At 39.7% G+C, this 19823-nt stretch overlaps 1 long non-coding RNA gene across 1 annotated transcript; it reads left to right on the plus strand.

Annotated features, from left to right (window-relative positions):
- Positions 1–6421: 6421 nt before the first annotated feature.
- LOC134870045 (uncharacterized) lies at positions 6422–19284 on the plus strand. The gene is made up of 3 exons (XR_010166492.1): positions 6422–6484; positions 8970–9143; positions 18788–19284. It is a non-coding gene; the product is annotated as an uncharacterized LOC134870045 (long non-coding RNA).
- Positions 19285–19823: the final 539 nt, after the last annotated feature.

Consider the following 19823-nt stretch of genomic DNA (forward strand, 5'->3'; position numbering starts at 1 on the left):
TCCAGTCAACCTGAGCTGCATGTCTTTGGACTGTGTGGAATCTGGAGCACCTGCAGGAAATAAAAAGCATCACGGACAGACTCGTGAACTTTGCTATGAATTGACTGTGCCATTAAGCCGCCGCCGGGCCGCTCGCTCTGAATCCTTATACCAATGCCATTGTTTAATGGCAGCAGCTCCATAAGGCGTAGTGATGTCTCTTCAGTGGAGGAGCAAATTATGGGATATATTAATTCCCTCACCAGAAAAAAAGAGAGCTTTTACTCAACCATTAAGGCTCAATCAGCCATTTTGAAGCCACACTTAGGTTCAGACGAGATGGAAAATGTCTTGTGTGATGATATAATGGCAAAGGTTCCCCCCTATTTTTTTTTTGTTTTATCTTTCAATTGCCTTTCACAGTTTCCATAAGAGAATAGAGTTGGCACACAGGGGTCAATGTTTTGTCAATATATTCTAAAACACCCCGTAGAAGCCTCAAACATGCTTTATTCATTACGTTTTTAAAACCAACACATTAGTAATTATGACCATTTAAAAAGTGCTTTGAGTTTATTTGTTAAATAAAAATAATTCAGATTTAAATTTCACAAGTTGTAATCCATGATTCATATCAAATAAAAGGTCATTTGTATATACCAATATCACAGAACATGTTTATCTCAGTGGGCTTTACATATTTAAAAACTAACGACAACATTGTAAACAATACAATTACAGCAAGATGAAAAGACAAAATACTGTGTGAAATACAAATAGAAATAAAACAAAACAAAATGAGATGCAACAAAAGACAATACAAATACATAAAACAGTAAAACAAAGTATTATAAAATAAAATAAAAATACCATAAAATGCCAGCTCTAAAGCCTTTGTTCAACATGTAGGTCTTCAATGGACTTTTAAAAGTTTGGACTCTATGAAAAAAAACAAGAAGTTGATTCGACAGAAAGGGAGCTTGGTAGGCGAATGCTCTGACTCTTGGAATATCAACATTATATTCAATATTCAACTACAAGACGTGGATCAAATCGTTTTTCCGTTTTAATACAAAACCATACATGACAATTTGGTAGGATTAACACGGAATCTGTCTTAAAGTAGGACTTTGCATCATTTTCAGATTACATAATGATCTTGTGAAAAGGGATTTAGGATCATATTTGTAAACTAGGATTACATCCTGAATGTCAACACACAGCAAGAGATTTGGAAGATAATTATGGTGATTGGAGTTTACCATATTGGATAGAGGGTTAAAGGGGCCACACCAACGATCATCACACTTGTTTTTACTTTGAAATGTCACACCTGACTCAATACTTTTCATAGAATTTATTTTTGTATTCTCCTCTAGAGGTAAAATGGTGAGAATTGAGTAAATGAACATGACAACCAAGCATAGAATACACATTATAATCTACCTACTCTGTTATTTACTATTTTAGAATATTAAAGGTGTGAAAGGATTTACTCAATGAATTGCAGTAAAGCACTAAATTGTGTCTGAGCATGAGATCGGATTTCGTTTAGCATAGATTTCCTCTATAAATCAGCTACTGTAGCCAGAATCATCCCTCCTTAAGAGTACAGTTAACAGACTTCATGTGTGGCTGGGGTTAGTGCTTATGTGCTCAGACAAGGTACTTTGTAGTTCCTCCTAAAAGAGGCTGAGCGCCGTGGATTATATGCAAGGCTAACGTTTAGCTGCCATCCCAGAAAACATGACTCATAAGCTCTGAGGAGCCGCATATGTCTGCATCGCAAGTCCATTTGTGATATCAAAACATGACCTTTGGATTCAGTCCCATCTGTTGAGCCTCAAATGTTTACATAAGAATGAAGAAGTGCTTTGTACTTGCAGCGACTGGAGGTTTGGAAAGCAGGCTCCACAGTCAGACAATTCGAAAACATGTTGTCTTCAGTGCTGGCTGTAACAACCATTACACTGCATTAAGAATGCTATCTGTAAGAAAGCTGCATTGCACTTTTGTTTGATATATTCATTGTTCCTATACTTTAAACACATTACAACGTTTGGTATGGTTGCGACTCAAAAATAATGCTGGGAGAAGATCACTGTCATTTAAGGTATGAATTTTGAACCTTAGTACAACAACTCTGCTTTTAGCTCCATTTTGGTCTCCAACTAGGAATTAATGATGCACCTTTTCAAAGGTTCCATAGAATGGAAAACTGTATTTACTTTGGCATAGTTGAATAAGGAGAGTTTGGTACATTGAACTGACATACCGTGAACCTCAAACACCATTGTTTTGTCTTTCCCGTGCAAATCATGAATATGGATATCACAGCGGTAAAACGGGTGAATGACAACAATCCCTGTGTGTTACGTCACACACGGTAGTCCAGCCCCAACATTTGCATACACCAGCTACTGGAAACACTAACGCCAACACTTACCACTCCGTAACGTTGCTCTCCAATCTCCGACCAACTGGCTGTTCAAATCCATCGGTTTCCTCCTCCGATAAAGGCTCTAACATGTAAGGTTGGATGCAAATAGCCTCCATGGTTCATCTCTCACAGTTTTGCGAACTTCACTTCCTTCTGTGGGTTCTGAGGCAGCCATGGATTGCTCTTTGTAAACCAGCCAATCAGAGCAAAGCTCGTCATAATTATTTAAATGAGCCCCCAAATAAGGCAATTCAGCTTGTTTCATTCTAGGACCAAATCATAGGGTTGTAAATGCGCCTGTAAAACCACATCTGGACATTTTTGGGATCAACCAAAGTTACATACCTTCTTTGTAGACATCAGAGAACAATTTAAAATACCAGATAGATGCATTCTATGGCCACTTTAAGAAAGGTAAACATAATAAAGCCTTTCTGTTAAATCTTGCAACATTACAGCATTTGGCATGGTTGTGAGAATTCTGTGACACCTATCTAACTGTTACATGTTAATACACATTGTGTGTACAGACGGGTGAGACATTTCTTTCAAAATATGTAAAAAAAACCAACATATTTATCTTGTGTACCTTTTTTAAATGTTTTAATAACTACTTTTAACTCAGGTGTGTGTATTAATGTGTCTCATCAAAATGGATTTGGACCAATTAAATGAAACAACCCGTCATAAAAAACCTGACTTTACTCTCAGGTTGTGGGTTGTAGAAATTGAGGATCTTTGTTTGCAAATGGTTTACATCTGCAGAAGATGGTAATTGTGCTCTTATGTATTTATGTTTTCCTCAACCCATCCTCTTGATTTAACAATACCTATGACCTTTTAATATATCCAATGTTTTTATCACTAATCCTAGAATTCTAAGCAACCTTTGAATAATCCCCTTTCATTCTCCTCTTTCATCCACACACTCAAATACGTTCATCAGATGAAAAGGGACATTTTATTTTAAGTTCAAATAAATCAAATAAGTTGCACACTATTATAAATAGTATTATTATTTTCTCTTCTCCTTGCCTTAACACTCACCAAGCCCCAATGTGACTTTTTTAAATAAATGGTCCAAGCAAAAAAACGCGACAAACAGCTATTCAAATTAGAATTACAGTCTCTGTGGGATAAGTGTAAAATTACTTTCACCATCTGTGTTCACTGGCAGGCCAGGTCTGTAATGTTGTTCCTTTTGTGAATGTTTTTTTTGCATCAAATCAACTGTATGAAAGTGTTGAAATTACCAAACGAGGGTTTGAAGGTCGTATTTCTTTGAAGAGTCCAGATATTGTCTAAACACATTTCAAGTTACGGCAACCAAAAAGCCTGTGGAAAATAAGATTGCAGTCTAATTTTATCCACCTATAACTGTTTGCTGTAACTTAAAAAATGTGTATCATATACCACAAAAGAACGGTTTGTATTACATTATTTAGGTCAGTCTGTCTAATTTTCCAGATGTGTTATGGTCTGAGTATCTCCCTTGTTTTGACATGTGACATAAAGACTACACAAATTAAAGTCTTGTATATCACTCATTAGCATCATCAATCAAACATGTAAAAAGGTTTAAATATACAACACTGCCGACATGTGAAACTAGCTGTTGACATAGCTCAGATACATTAGGCCCTTAAACAAACCATTCCCATGGAAATCATTTGTTAACGTCATGCTTTTGGCAAAATCTGCTTGGGTTTTCAGTGTCAGAGGGTGCTCTGCTGCTAAATCAATTGGTGACCATCATTATTCTTAACTATGCTATAATGGAAAGCTATTTGTCCTTGCCAGGTACGTATATGCTGCTCATAAACCACTACACATTGTTTAAAATCCAATTTTTCATAGTGGATAGTTTTCTTTTAAACAATCTTGTATTTACATCTGCATTTTCTGATTTGTTAGGAACCATTTGAGCTTGATATTGCCATAAAACAGTAGTTAACTTATATTTTCAGTATGTGTTTTGACACAGTTAGTCAGCGAGCAGTAGCTTCTACTAACACACATCCCAGCAAGTAGTCGAATGACAAACAAATGTGTAGGAGCCCATCCTGCTGTATCAATGCCTTGTCAGTCGGTGTCTTCACAGTTTATGTGTAACGTTTATCTTACTGAGGAAACTGATAAGTAAACAAGTCTCAGGGGAGCGAGTCTCCTGGAACGGTGAAGGAGTGGGTTTGAATCCTTATTGGATAGTTTGTTTTTGGCCAGGAAGTGGCCCCCGTCCTGAAATTTGACCTGGGCACAGGGGTCAGCAGCTTGTCACAATTATCCTTGAGGTCCTTTAACTTCCAGAATCGAGAGAGAGAAACAAAAATAACTTGTGTCTCCTGGAGCTCTCTCTCTGCTTTTGGCCAATCAGGAGTGTCACAGGAAGAGGAAGAATCCACTTGGCAATACCTTTATCAGCCCATCAGCACCGCTGCATGACATGGGAAGACAGCCAGACATTCTTCACACAGGAGATCAGTTTCTTGGCTCTGCCTGTGTTTAAGTGGGTCCTCTGCCACTTCACTGTTGCTGATAGTAACCCATTTGGCAGCCAGACGTGACTCTGCTGCCTGCATGAAGGCTGATGTGAAGGCAATAAGCAAATCCCGTCACTGTAAACTTCTCTGCAGTCATTTTAGGAATGTTTTGAAAGCACTCCATTTACTACATTTCTCACATGGTTTCTCAGAGTTTCTGTCTTCACATCTCTCTTAGAGATTATGACATGTCTCTTACCCAGAGCTCTGTTTCTCTCCTGAGGGATCAGAAGATATGGTCATCCAGAAACCTGCACACCTGAAGTATGAGGGGCTTCAGCGTGTTAGCTGGGGCACACTGTGACAGGACACTTCTTCTTTAGCAGGGAGCTGTCACTGCCCAGTTATAGAGGGAGCAAAATCATGGCAAAGCCTTGTATCATTTCAGTATTTCTAACTCAAATCAGCTTCATTTCTGAAGATCTCACTGACTAGGGAACTACATTTTTGTTGCATTATATGTATTTGTTTTTAAATGTTGAAGTACAGAGATGAATACAATGACATTTAAAAACATGTTTTCCCCAAACAATGAATTTAGCAACTTAATGGAAATACTGTTAGTATTTTAAAGGAAATTAAAATTGGTTGGTTTTCCAGAGCTTTGGTGGAAAATGTTGCAATCATGCCTTAGATTTGAGTAGTATTTATGAATTGTCTTATTTTCACTTATTATCTATCAAATATATATTATTTTGCTTATTGACCCCCGAATGTTTTAAAGGCAAAATGATAATGTTTCATGGATATTGAAACTCTGATTTCAATATACATATTTTTTTCTACACTAATTGACTATCATTTAGACTACAATAGTTCCTGAAACAGTGTAACATCATCAACTTGTTTAATTTGTCTCCCTAAACCCAAAGACGTTTAATCAGTGTCACAACAATGCAACAAATCTTCACAAATAAAAAGAAACCTGGAGAAAAAAACTGTTTGCGACACAATTAATCGAATCAATAAAACAGCCTATTATTCTCTGTTGCTTCACACATCATTTTGACTAACCGTTAAAGCTTTGATTTGAAGAAATGATTCTCATATGATAGATAAGCGTTACCAGTGGTAAAGGTATAATAAATAAGATGATTTGAACATCTTTACACAATCTTTTCTTTAAAAAACAAGTAAGGCAAGATTATGTCTTTCCTAACGGTGACATTTTCTGACAGATATTTGCCGATTGTAACTAAAAAGCTACCAAGTGATCAATAGTTATTCAATTAAAGCAAAACATTTTCTGCAAGTGTTCTGTAAGATGAAGTGGGTCACACACAAAGCATATTATTCACTCTCTGACGAGGCCATGAGTATGCATGGCACAGCACTCATTGGTAATCGATTTACATTTCTCGACCACCCACATCTGCGTGTGCAAATGTAAAAGAAAAGATAAGTGATATCTGTTTGATCCAGTCTGATATTTATAATTGTGTCGCTTTTTTCTTTTAACCCAGGTCATGTTCGTTTCCATAAAACATCCGTTTAATGCATGCTGGGAAAGGCTCAATCCAGGCAGGTAAGGGAATAGTGAATCATTATGTATAGCTTTGGTTTGAACAAGTGTGTCTGCGCCCACGTGTGTGACAAAGAGATACAGACTAAACCAATTGATATACATAAGGGTGGGGCTTCATGCTAAGAGTTTAGGTCTGTTTGCTGATTTCTGTGAATGTTTTGTTACACCAGCGGATTAAACAGGAAGTGCCATGTCCAGAACCCCTTTGCTGGTTCAAAGCCTCAATCCAGCAAAGTACATCTCATTTTAATTTCCGTTTATTTCCGACCACTAATCAATTGAGTTTTCCCATTTTTCATGGGAGTGGCAGCAGTTTCCTTTGAGGGTTTAGAAAAATCAGCACTTTGTTTGCTTAACAATTTGTGGCCAGCCTTTGTTTATATGCTGTGTGTGTGCGTAAGGCCGCCATTTGCTACTGTGATGGCCTGGATCAGTTTAGAGGATTGCAGTGTTACTGGTCCAAACCACGATCAAGTTTAGAAAGCTGTCTCCTGGATAATAGTACTTGTCTGATGAATCACAGCATACAAATGGCAGACTATTTAAAATGACTTAATAACAATTAGGAGGGGAAATAGAAACAGGAGATTTATGAGATTTAGATTCAGGCTACCACTTCCGCCCCGCTCTACCTCAGCATCTCTCCTGGCTTCACTTAGCCACCTGTCTGTTATTCCCTGCCACTGTGCTGCAGCTGCAGTGCCATCCTGCATCCCGTATCCTGCCTCTTACCACTTCTGTCAGCGAGGTTATTATTACCAGAGCCGTGAGAGAGAGTCAGTGCCGGAGGGGTAGCCTCAGACCTTTGAGTCACACCACCTTCTCCGTCTCCTGAGCTTTGTAAATTACCCTGCTCCTGGTCTTTCAGAAACAATGGACCAAGCCAAAAGTGAGCCAAAGTGCCACTAAACAAGTCCACCTTTTGTCAACAGCAGTAAATTTCATATTTTTCAATGCAGTACTTGGCTCGAGTCATTTGCTTTATTTTCTCCTATGAACTTTTAATATCAGTTAAAAACAAAGTAAAGTTCCTCATTTTGCTGTTTTGTTTTCCCAAGATAGACCGAGCCCAGTGTTTAAACTGCAAATGCAATCTTTCATTAACTGGATATATGTAGGTGGAATTACTAATATGTCGTATAATTGCCTGATAGACCGTAGCTAAATTTAGTTATATGAAAATATCTCTGATTTGTTTGTTTTTTTGCCTTACCAAGATGATTGTGGGTGTTAATAATTTCCCATAAACCTTGTAGTGCTATGACTAATGATAGCCTTTGAACATTATGTTTATTTTTTATCAGCGTTTTTATATGCAAAGATGGTAGAAGGGCATGCAAAGTAGTAGACACAAACAATACAATAATAGGAATAAACAAAATTGTACGGAAATGATTGCTGCAACAAGCTGTTCATAGCAGATATATTAAATATTGTGTGGAAATTACGCTTTGTTATAGCGGAGCAGACACAGGACTTATTTACATAGCCAATTGTACAAAACCTGGCTAATCAATTTAAAGGTAACATAACATTAAAGAATGACTCAATATTTGTGCATGATTTAAATGTGTTTGAGCAGTAAAATGAAGCAGTAAGGGGGGGAATGTTTACCTATTTCAACTTTAATTGAGGACAAAATCCATTAATTCTTGTCTCCCCAGAACCAAAAGTGCTATAATGTTCTTCTACTCTCATGACAAGTTTAGATTCGGGACCTCTAGATCTTAAACCAATATATAGCTTATTAATAGAATTTATGTGCCATATACTGTCTTCTCAGGGACAGGCTGCCTAATTATCCCCCTAGCTGAATGATATTGGTGTGCTTTATTAATGTTCCCCGGTATTGCCAGGGACAACCAATAAATACGGCACTGGGGATTCCACCAAATGAAATGGGAATATTTCAGCCTTTTAATGAAGCACTGTCAATGTGAACCACATATGCCCTTATTTAAATATGCACAAGATCCTTCAAAGACATATTATACAAAGGATGGGTAAGTGATGGCAGCTGACTTGCCTTTTACAACCCAAGAGCTGCTTTCAAACGCCTTGGGTCCTTTCTCATAAGAAAAACAACAGCATCACATACAGATAAGATGCACCACATCCTTTTGATTATTATGATATTGTTCGCTAGGTGGTTTTAATGAGCACCTAGGGGCCCTGGTATGACTTAGCTATCTTTTTTTAGGGTGTCTGATCCTGAAGGAACTAATGGGAAAAGTTTACATTATGGACATGGGCGTCGGGTCAGGACATCAAAGTACCAGCCCTGGTTTCTCTCACCTTTCATTGGAACATAATGGAAAATCAAACATCATTATCAGTACATCGAGCCATAAAAGACAAATGTGTGTGTTACTGCTCACACTCTGTTTTCCTCAGTGTTTTATGTGCTCCCTTAGGAGATGTTAAGGCCTGTTGCAGATCGACCATAAATCCTAAACTTGTTTTTTCTTTTTTTTTTATCACAAAGGGATGTTGCTGTCTGGCTGAAGATTGACCATGGCTCAGGGCTGGATACAGACCTATGTGACAGGCCCCACTGAGGACTGAATGGACAGCGGTGTCTGATGAATGACCTGCCTCCTCCTTAATCAGAAAGCACTCGCACCAAGACACCAACAAACACCATCAGTGGCAGCACCAGGCAAGTACAATGTTCTCAATATACCTTTGGTGACACTGGGTTATTGTACTTTATTAACACAGTGTTTAATGATCAGTCCCCCTCAATCAGATTAACAACTTGCAAAGTTCCTACTTACGTTTTTTTTCTTTGTGTACCTGTATAAAAACTTATTTACCGGATAAAGCTGGTGATGTTTATATATTTATATTCCATATAACCCGTGAACAGACCAAAACCTAAAAACGAATAACTGTCCATCTGTTTTCCTCAGCGCCATAGGCTTCCATGTCTGCCTTTAAAAAAAAATGTAAAGAAGTAGTTGACTACAACTATAGTGTCAGTCCCATATACACTGTCCCACTGCTGTACATACTAACTGCTGTGTCAGATATGTTTTATTCCTGACTGGCAAATGTTTGCTAAAAGCTACAGGGATACGCTGTTTCAGGAACATTTTATTATTAACATAGCATTTTGTTTTTAAACTATTTTGACTGAAACAACTTGAGTCTTAAATAACAATGTATTGGCTTATGGGAAAGTATTGGTAGACATAAAGACATAAATCAAAATCATGCATACGCTTTAAAATTTGAAGTTTGAATTTGCTTCTAATGTTAATTTGACAATTATAATAATTGTCAAATTATTGTTATAAGTTTTATTTTTTTATCCCAGAGTTGCAATGTGTTTTTGAGAAAAGCTTTTCAGTACTTGATGTGAAAATCATATTTTATTCTCTTTATTCCCATTTAACACTGAATTGCAAAATGGAAATCCTAATAGTCAGGAAAGGCTTGTGTCAGTGGAAAAAGGTGACCCTAAATACATCCTTCAGTGTCTGCACATTAATGAGTGGAAGGAAGCGAAATTGTCCTTCAGAGCCTGTTATTATTTGAGCAAGCTATTGCGATGCACGGTGCACAGCGAGCCTGGAGCATAGGTTGCATTTTGCTGTACACTCCACTGCAAAATGAGACTAGTCAAGCCCTAATGTAACCAGCAAAAGCTGGATAAAAATCTATACAAACTCAATTATGAATCAATTTGAGTTTGTGTCAGACAGTCTGGTGCCAACAGAGTGGATTTTTTATTAACTTATGGTCTGGGAAGAATGAAACACTTTTCATTTGTGTACTTCAGTATGTTGCTTCATGATTCAGAGGAAGGGTGTTCACACTTTGTCTTAGAGGGACTTATCTCTCTTGGTGGTGGACCGGGGTTGAGAGGCGCAGCGTTTTGTGTCCTTATTCCAAAATGTATCTTTCCGATTGTGACTTCACTGCTCAAGATTGTCGAATTGCAAAGATGTGAGGAGGAGATAGACAGGCCTTTTTTTCAAAGCAGAAGGTAGCTCAACAGTTGATTGAGTAATTAAAATTGAACACCTCCCACATTGATTGTTATTACCACATTGCTGTAGTACATTTGGATTTTTTTTTACCCTGCACCCCACTGTCCTGCTCTAGCGTATCAAACTAGGTCACAGGCTTGAATATTCATGATCCTCTATGACAACTCCCCGCTATTCCATGTCAAGACCTATGTTAATTCTGAGATTTGCACATTTGAGCCTGCTTGAAACTCTTTAACTTCACTACCTCAAATATTGAGTACTCTTGAGAGCCAGTTTGACAACGTTAGCCATGCTGAAAGGAAAATATTGTGTTGCAAGACTCGTCTAAAATATACCCAACATCCAGAGTGTGGATTTACCAAGTTTACCATTTCATTGCTTCACTGGACATATGGCGGCCATTCTGAAGGGTCACTCAGGATACAGCTGTGATAGCTTGAGATGTTATTGATTTGAACAAGATAGCCAGGTGGCCAATGGGATTTCCAGAGAATGTTGTTTTGCACACGGATAGATTGTTCTCCGGTGCTCATGTGTCACTGGAGAGATGACAGTAGAGACATGAATATTCTGAGTCGAGAATGGTCAGTTCATCAACATCACAATCCATCTGTCAATCATTGTCCTTCATTATCACCAGCCAGTTGCCCTCTCTATTATATTGTGCTTACGTGCACATGCTGGGACAAAGCATTAACACGTGCACACAAACACTCATGGGTCCCATTGGTTCCATTAAAAGTTGCCCTACAGTAGTTTGTCCTTTTCGGTCCCTAACTCACACACCTGACACTCGCCAGGAATACCTGGTCTGTCCCTTAAGGTCAATAAAACACTAAAGAATTGCCCGACAGAAATGACAGCATTCCCCCCTGACATTTACACCCAGTGTGTGATGATGACCTCTCATTAGTAAGAAAGTGGGTCGTAGAGGATCCTGTAGTTATCCATTCTTGAGTGAGGAAAGGAAGCTGTGTATACTTCATCTTGGGAAATAAAGCAACCCTCTTGGTAGTCATTTACTACTTTGCTGCCAAGAGCGGCATCATTAATTGGAAATGGTGTGGAATGCTTGGCATGGTCCTTTTCTAACAAGTTGACTGAGAACCGAGGCTTCTCAGCCAAACTGTGGGTGCGTTAAGCACAGAAACAGTAGGGAGGAAAGCAAATGTGATGGGAATGTGCAATGTTTGATGAAAAAGGGAAATCATTTTAGTTTGATAGGCCGATTAAGAGGACCATAGTTCTACATGCAGCCGTCTTGAATATACTGGATTTTCTTCCCATGTCTATTTTCCTTCATCTTTCCTATTTTTCGTCCATATTTTTTTTTCTCTCAAGTCATTCAAATTTACAACTGCCCTGTTGATGTATCTTGAAGATGATTATCCACTACGATTGGGCTTCTGTAGCTGAACACGCCCAGGGGAGCTTCATCACCCCCGCTGTAATAGACAAGAACAAAAGGAGTGGAGAGCGAAGGAAAGGAGAGAGGCAAGAATTCCACTGAGCCACAACAAAGAACACAGTCAAATCTTCACCCCCTCACACCGTCTATGGCAGCCGTTCAACATGCTTGCCGTGAAGATAGCTCGATCCTCATCTCACCCTGGGAGAGAGATATACTGAGGCATATTGATCATAGTCTGCTCACAGCTGTCATTAAATCAGACAAGTCAGAGCTTAATGAGAAGTTTTATTCTGGCTTCTTCTTTGTTACTCAGTGGCATTAGATGCTCCCCCCTCCCCCTTCAACTTAGTATGACATAGATGCTGCCCCTTGCCACCTCCCCCTGCCAAATCCAACATTTAAAGATTTATCTCTTAAATGAGAACCTGTGGTAAACAGGCTAATCTGTTTGGCAGCACTCACGGTCATGGCTGAATAAAACATTTGACAACGCTAAGCTCCTGAATCTTCCTATCTCTCCCTGGCAAAAGGCCTCTCTCTGCCTCCCTTCAGGGCTCCTTCATTGTTAATCCTACCGATCGCATTCTTCTAGCTTTTTGCCGTGCTGCAGGGGTGTGGCCGGACTTTTGTCTCGTCTGACAGAGAGTTCATTATGTGATTGGCGAGGAGCTAATGCAATAACGCTCATCACGTGCCGCTACCGGGGCCAAGTCCAGCCATTCAAGCAGCACTCTGCTCTTCCTCCTCTCCTCTCTCTCCCCCTGACTTGTGGAGGCAGCTTGACATCTCTCCTGTGGTGACAGGTTTCCTCTGAGGTATTTAACCACTTGTCTTGCAAAACCCCTTTTAATTGAAATTACCCATTGGCTGATAAGCTTCTGGAGTCTTATCAGGGAGGAGATATAGTGGTGAGGGTCTTTCATGCTGGAAGGTTTGCTCTTCTCCCTCTCTTTCTAATTGTCTCTGTCTTCAGTCCTAACCTTCAGCACATCTTTCTTCCCCCAAACGAACTATCTTTTTTATCTCTTGTTCTGCTTCTTCCTCCACTTTTCCATGGTTTAAGAATCGCCCAGTCAAGCATCCTGTCTTCAGTGGTGTTTTCGTGGCTTCGTAGCGTGTAATACACTACATGATCCAGTAAGCACTTTTGGTCTTATCTGACATATACAGCCCTATGAACCCTTATGACACCCCTCCCCTGTTGTGAGCTGTGAGGACTCACTGGCTAACAAAGCTATTTCTGCTCCAGCCGGAGTGACTATCCATGTGTGTTTTTTTTCTTTAATCGACTGGCTTTCAGGCAGTCTCATCAGTCAGCACGCAAACTGCTAATTTATCATTCCGCCGGTTCAGGCACATTACACACTAATGCAGAAGTACCATAATTAGGTCAGAAACAATCTGTTATTTAAATTCTGTCACAGTTAAAACTTGACAACTTCCCTCCCACACACACTCCTAGTGAGACAGCAGAATCTTGTTCTTTTTTTTTTTAAGTGAGGGTATGTTTTACTGACATCACATTTATTAAACATTGTGATTTTCGCAGTCAGATTCTACCTTGCTGAAAGCGCCTCCACACAATGATCTCCTTGGATTTGGTACCCTGGAGCATGCAGACTTCTTTTGTAAAGCACAAGGGAGAAGAATGATGTTATCAAGTCAAAGACTGCTACACTGCGTTGGCCAATAGAAATGCACATTAGCTCGGTTCAGTATCCCTTCATTTTTTGTTGCAGCACACTGCACTTTCAATCGGCTCCATCTCAGCAGGCTAAATTCAATATGAAAATGTTATGGGCATAAAGCAAGGTAAACAACCGCAATTGTATCCAAACTTTCCCAAAAATATCAAGAATGCATGCACGGCGGGACAGGCTTACGAGAACACAAAGCACAAAATACTGCTTGTGTGTTTAACAAAACGCACCGCAGCTACCTGGAAAGATAGACTCAAGGATTTATTTTGTTGATATTCAAATACTTTCCTTGGGAGTCAGTAAATAAAGTTCAGTCTCAGCTCGGTTGAATACAATGTGAAGGCTATGCCCTGTCGGATGTAATTTGACGAGTACTTACTATGCTGAAACCCACATCACTCTTCAGGCATGACACAAATGAGTATTCGAGCAGTCATTTATTATGAAGAGGCTGCTTTATCACAACTCTTGGTAGGAACAAATCAATGTGAAACTGGTGTCACATCTGAATAATTCATCAGTGGTTATTAGGCCCTCTCATTTACATGTACTAATTGGAAGTACTGCTGCACACATGTCTGTATGATAATAGTTATGCTTTAGCTGTCAAGAACATATTAAGGCCAATACATCTCTCATACTTTGTGATGTATGTGCTTAACCATGTGATCGTTGGAATGATGTGTCGAAGTAGGGGATGTTTGATCGGCAAACAGCACATGGCTGATATAAGCCACCGATTCCTTTTTTTCTCCAATATCTTCCAGTTTTTTTTTTACAGTCTTAGTTCACCGTGTGTGAATTCAGCCTAATGACTACTCTAACAATTAATGCGTGTATATCCAAAACCTGTCATAATCAATGCAAGGCAAGAGTTTCACAATGGAAAGATAAGATTTCCCATCACGTGGTGCTGCCCGTTCTGCTATAAATAACATTCACATAAAACTCATTTGCAATAGCAAATACCTTTTGAAAGAAATGAACGATTACCTCTACTATATGCACAAGAAGGAAATGTTGTTAAATAGTATATTTGATCTGTACATATTAAATGTATTAGCAAAATGTTCACTGACAATGCAGATTGACTGTATATCCTACAAAAGTGCAGAAACAATACAAATCTGTGTTTACCACAACCGCCCAAATTGTTCCCTTAAACTAAAAACACTGACTGCAAACTTAAGCTTGGCAGCAATAACGTTTCTATTCAAAACTAAATTAAAAGTAGTTTGTAGTATACATCATTTTTAAGAGACATTGTTGCATAGTGTGTGTCTGTACATATCCAATGTTGAACTAAATATATTTACTCAAGTCCAATTTTAAGCTGGTTGTACTTTATTTGGATATACTCAATGAAAGGGACTACTTGTTCTGTTCTATACTATTCCAGTCATAATGAAGGCTGAACTAAAAATCTTCTATTCCACTACATCTACGTCAGTGTTAATATATTTAACTTTTTACTCCACTACCTTTGTCTATCAGCTACTTGCTCTTCGTTTTTAGTTTTGAGATTTAAAAATAATAATATTCAGCTTAGAAAATACAAATTACATGTTGACAAGAGTAATTCCCCTACACTGAATCTAGCCCTTAGTCCTGTTTCCTGTCTATATGTTGTTTTCAGATCCACCAAAGAGACGTTATCACTAGAAAAACATCTTGCATTGGTCCATTTAGATGTTTTGGGCACAGAGGTATATTTTTGCAAACTATTAGAAAAAGATACATGAAAATGTTTTATTTCCTACCAAATAAATGAGCTCACTTCCCCCAGGATATGTCATTATGCACACAGACACAAATCTAATAACATCATTATTACGTATTATAAATCATTTTTCATGCAGAGAACTGCTTTGAATTTTTGAGACTATGTTTATAATACTGAACTTTTATTAACTACAATATCAAATGCGATTGTCATAATATTTCCACTTAGTAGTATTACTTGAGAATATTATCTGAATACTTATTCTACCACTGCACATGCTGCAAGATATAAAAAGCAGATTCAGTATTTAATACCAGACTAGCATACAGCTCAGCTGAAGCAGTAGAGGGAAACAGTATTTTTGGGTGTGACCAACAAGCTAAATGAAAGCCTAGAGCATTCATATTCCAGATTTATGTTGCACAACTCAGGAGTTTTGGAGGGCAAATGAGCATATTAACGCTAGTAAATGGAAGGGAAAGAGGAGACAAAATGTGCTGCAGATGGAGGGGAGTGTGGAAAAGTGCCAGTGCTCTGGACGGGCGTGACCTGAGAAACACCATGTGTAGGCAGAAGGGCCTGCTGGAGCCACCTGAGCCTTGACTCTGTTTGAAACAGGAGTGCTTCGTTGACAAGCCATCACTCAGATACTCCGACAGCACTTTCAGCAGACCCTCGTCCGCCCAGGCCCTTCTCCCCACACCAGCCCCCTGACACACACGCTCGAACCCTACACCCCAATGTATGTCAGCACAGTCATTAGCGTAATTGCTGATTATGCGCACAATTGTCTCACCCAACTCTTCCAGACGTGCGTCAATCTACAACTAGGTTGTCTTACATTCGGGATGAATGCTATGAAAGAAGATTGTTCAGGCTGTTGACTTCTTATTTCTCTAGCAAAGTGTGTCTTTTTTCTTTTATGGCATAATTTGTTTGGCTCTGACCCGTTTAGTGAAATATTTACACCCCTGCGTCTCGTACAGAGAGAGCAGTCAAGGAGATATGACTGGCCGGACGTCACAGGCACAAGATGAACACTCACCGCAAATGCCTCGTGTTGAGGTCTGCTGATGGATACGTGAACAATGTGTCACAGACAGGTACTGTGAAAAATAGCCCTTGTTATGCCAGGAGACAGTCAAGGTATCTGTGGAATTCAAAGTGGTGAAAGTCCTTGCAGGCTTTTTTGACATTCTGTCCTCCTTAGTGGAGGTAACAATGGTAGGTTTGCTTGGTGTTGCTTGTTTTTTCTAACTCGGTTGTCCAGTCTATATATTTGAGAGAAATGCCAACTTTCCAATCATAAATCAACCTAGTTTTTACACCAAGGTAGATGCTTACACTTAGACTTGCACTTATTAAACAAGCAGATATTCTGTGCCTTTTTAAACTTTGAAAGAACAAAGTCTAGGTATTGAACATGGGACCTTCCTGTAACAGGACAAGTCTCTTTTGATGAAGATCTCTTTTGATGGAGAACAGGTTTGCGTGTTGAATTGAAGCAGCAGCTGCTTACACTCTCTGTCCAAAGCGTTGGTTTGATCAGCTTTTTGAAAAAAAAAACTCTGCCGCAGTCACTCTGATTAACATTTCAATTTGTATTTGGGGACTAAAATCAGCTCTCCTTGTTAAAAATGCATGATTTTATAACAGCTCCATGATAACAATATTAACCCATTCAAACAAAGGCTCACATTTGCAATTACACCAATCAGGAGTGATATCAACGCGAGGGCATGCTGGCTCTGACTAATGTATTCAGGTAACATCTCACTTTCTTTATCATGTTGATTTCAGGTGTTCACACTGAGTTGCCCTTTTGTGTTATTTGTGAATTTTACTTGAGTCGAAAAATTGCCTCCGCCTCATACCTTTGTGCATGCCTGTGAGGCAGGGGTAAAACTAGTGGAGGTGATGAGGGCAGACAGATAGAGATGACGGTATAGGTGAGTGGTCCTCCATCAGTACCAGGTGATGAGTTTATGCGTCCTCACTCCCCTGAGGCCCCGGGGCCATGACCCCCCATCCGTCCCCTTACGCTCTCATTCATTTCACTTTCATAAGCACCAGTAATAACTTCGCTCCAATGAAAGGGAAAGAGAGGAGGCCGAGACGCTTGTTAGGGAGAACTGGGATCTTCTTCCCGCCAAGGCAATTGGTTGTGCTCTTGGAAAACACTGCAAGTGGATATATCATTTTCACCTTCTCATGTACACACACTGCTTTATGCAGCTGACACTCAAACAGATTGACACATGCCTAAACATACACTTGCATGCACATAGACTGGCAGCACACACACTCACACACACTCACACAGTGGCTGCTGGACCGGGGGCTCTGTGCATTGTAATATGCTTGGGAGCCTGTACAGGGATTAGCAGCTCATTTCAGTGGCTGCACAGTTGGCCTTCACAGTCTCCCAGAGGAGGGAGACAGCTGTGCGGGGGTGCTGTTTGGAGAGCAGTTAGCAGTGTGTGTGTGTGTGGGTGTGTGTGTGTGTTGAGGGGCGGGGGGGGGGGGGGAGGGCAAGGCGTATACTTATCTGACACCAAGGGGCAAATTTGAGATGGTCCAAAACCAGCTTAACCAATACACACCATTGCACTTAACTGACACGGGACCATGCAGCTGACTCCCGTCCCTCAGAAGACGTCCTATCATATTGCTCCTCACTTTAAACAAACTACAAGTTTGGGAGGATTTAGAAAGGCTTCAACACAGTCATGTGACAAGGCATGAACGCATGTGAGAGGATTTGTGATGATAAAAAAAAAAAAAAACAACTCAGAGATCCAAGCTTATTTTAAAGTCGGTTCAAGCTAATTTGAAAAGATAAAACACAAACATTGGTTTATTTTTTCAACAAAGTACTCAGGGCACACCAGGCCAAGACTTTGTTGTGATACTTGCATGTGAAACCACTAACTTTAATTACATTTTCCCCGGACAAAGCACTCTGGTGACTTCTGGTGATGGGATCCAGGTGGACCTTGTTATGAAAATGCGAGTAAGGTCTTGAGTGACGAGGGGTCATGTGAAGATGTGCCGCCGTAATCTTACACAAACCTGGCCTGGAAAGAAACAGCCGGTTTCTGCAGACGCCTAAACACAAATAAATATTTAAGTGGAAGTTAGCTCCTCTGTCAGCTGGAGACTTTGTTTCTTGACTTATGGCTTCTGAAGTGACGAGGTGTGAATTCTTGGATTTAATGACCTGCGCTTGAGCCTCTTTGGCTCTTTCTGCAGTCACTTTTTTCTGTTTATACAGCGTTTTTGCTCTATTTTTATTCCACGTCTGTTTTTAAAGCCACCCATCGGAGAAATCCAGCTGCAAAACTCTTTACCCTGATTAGAAATAAAGACGTTCAAACTTTTAACATACCAACATGTTTTTAGCGTCCATGGGCCCGGTTGTCATTGCTGCCATTAGTGAAAATGCTGATCATAGCGACTTTGTTGTTACAGGTTAAGATTTCATGACTGCTGGTGGGCCGGCTTCCGGAATTCTCAAACGTCAACTGTCAGCTCCAAAGCAAACACGAGCGATCCAGGATGGAAAGGAAAAAGGAAACTGAGAACAAATCCGCTCCAAGAAAACCTCCAGAAGAGTAACACACTGTGACATGAGACAGGGACGCACTCCTCTAGTTATTTCCCAGACGCTCTGAGTTTTACAAAAAAAGAAAAAGATCACACCAACTGATGTCACCCTCTGTAATTTTGCAGACAAAGAATCCTTTTGCTGTGTTGTATCCATTCTATTATCCAGGGCGCCATGAACTGTTGTGGCATTTACATGAGAAATGGGACTGGTGGTGAGCCTGGGCTCCATCTCAGTTAGTTGTCTCTCTAATCCAATCTAGTGCAATGGTGTTGGCATTGCAGTACCAAGACGGCAGCAGTAGGGGTCTGCTTTGTGAAGGACCGAAGGGGGTTATAATTTTCAGACCCCCAAATCCGGAGAGGTCAATGGCTTTGCTTTGCTGGCTTCCTCTTACTGTGTCGACATGAGGCATGGAATCAAGTGGGATTTTGAATTGAAAGACGAGGCTAGCTTTGAATTACTTGAGATATGCAGACAGGAAATAATACAGGATAAAAAATCAAGTGAAGTTTTGTCCATTGATTGTGCACTTGTCTATTTGACAGTTTGGAACCTTCCTGTTTTTAACATCTGTCGAATTATAGATAAAAAACATAGACTGTAAAAACATCTGGAAATCTTACACTGGATGTATGTTTTTCTGAGCTATTGTGTTGCTTAAAGTGGGAGGCTCAAGCTTTCGCCATCTTTGCAGTGCAAAGGCGAGCCCGGGTGTTGCATTAGAGCAGATTCTAATCATGCACAACTTTAAGCCTTATTGTGATCTAATCTGGGTTATACAAGAATTCCCAGTGGTCATGAATAGGGAAATTACTATTGAGACCATCTTTTTTTTTATGAGGCCTTAAACTTTTTTTTATACATGCTGAAGTTTGGAATTTTAACACTGGCCTCTAT

This window comes from Eleginops maclovinus, chromosome 9, assembly GCF_036324505.1.
Source record: "Eleginops maclovinus isolate JMC-PN-2008 ecotype Puerto Natales chromosome 9, JC_Emac_rtc_rv5, whole genome shotgun sequence".
Lineage (NCBI taxonomy): Eukaryota > Metazoa > Chordata > Actinopteri > Perciformes > Eleginopidae > Eleginops > Eleginops maclovinus.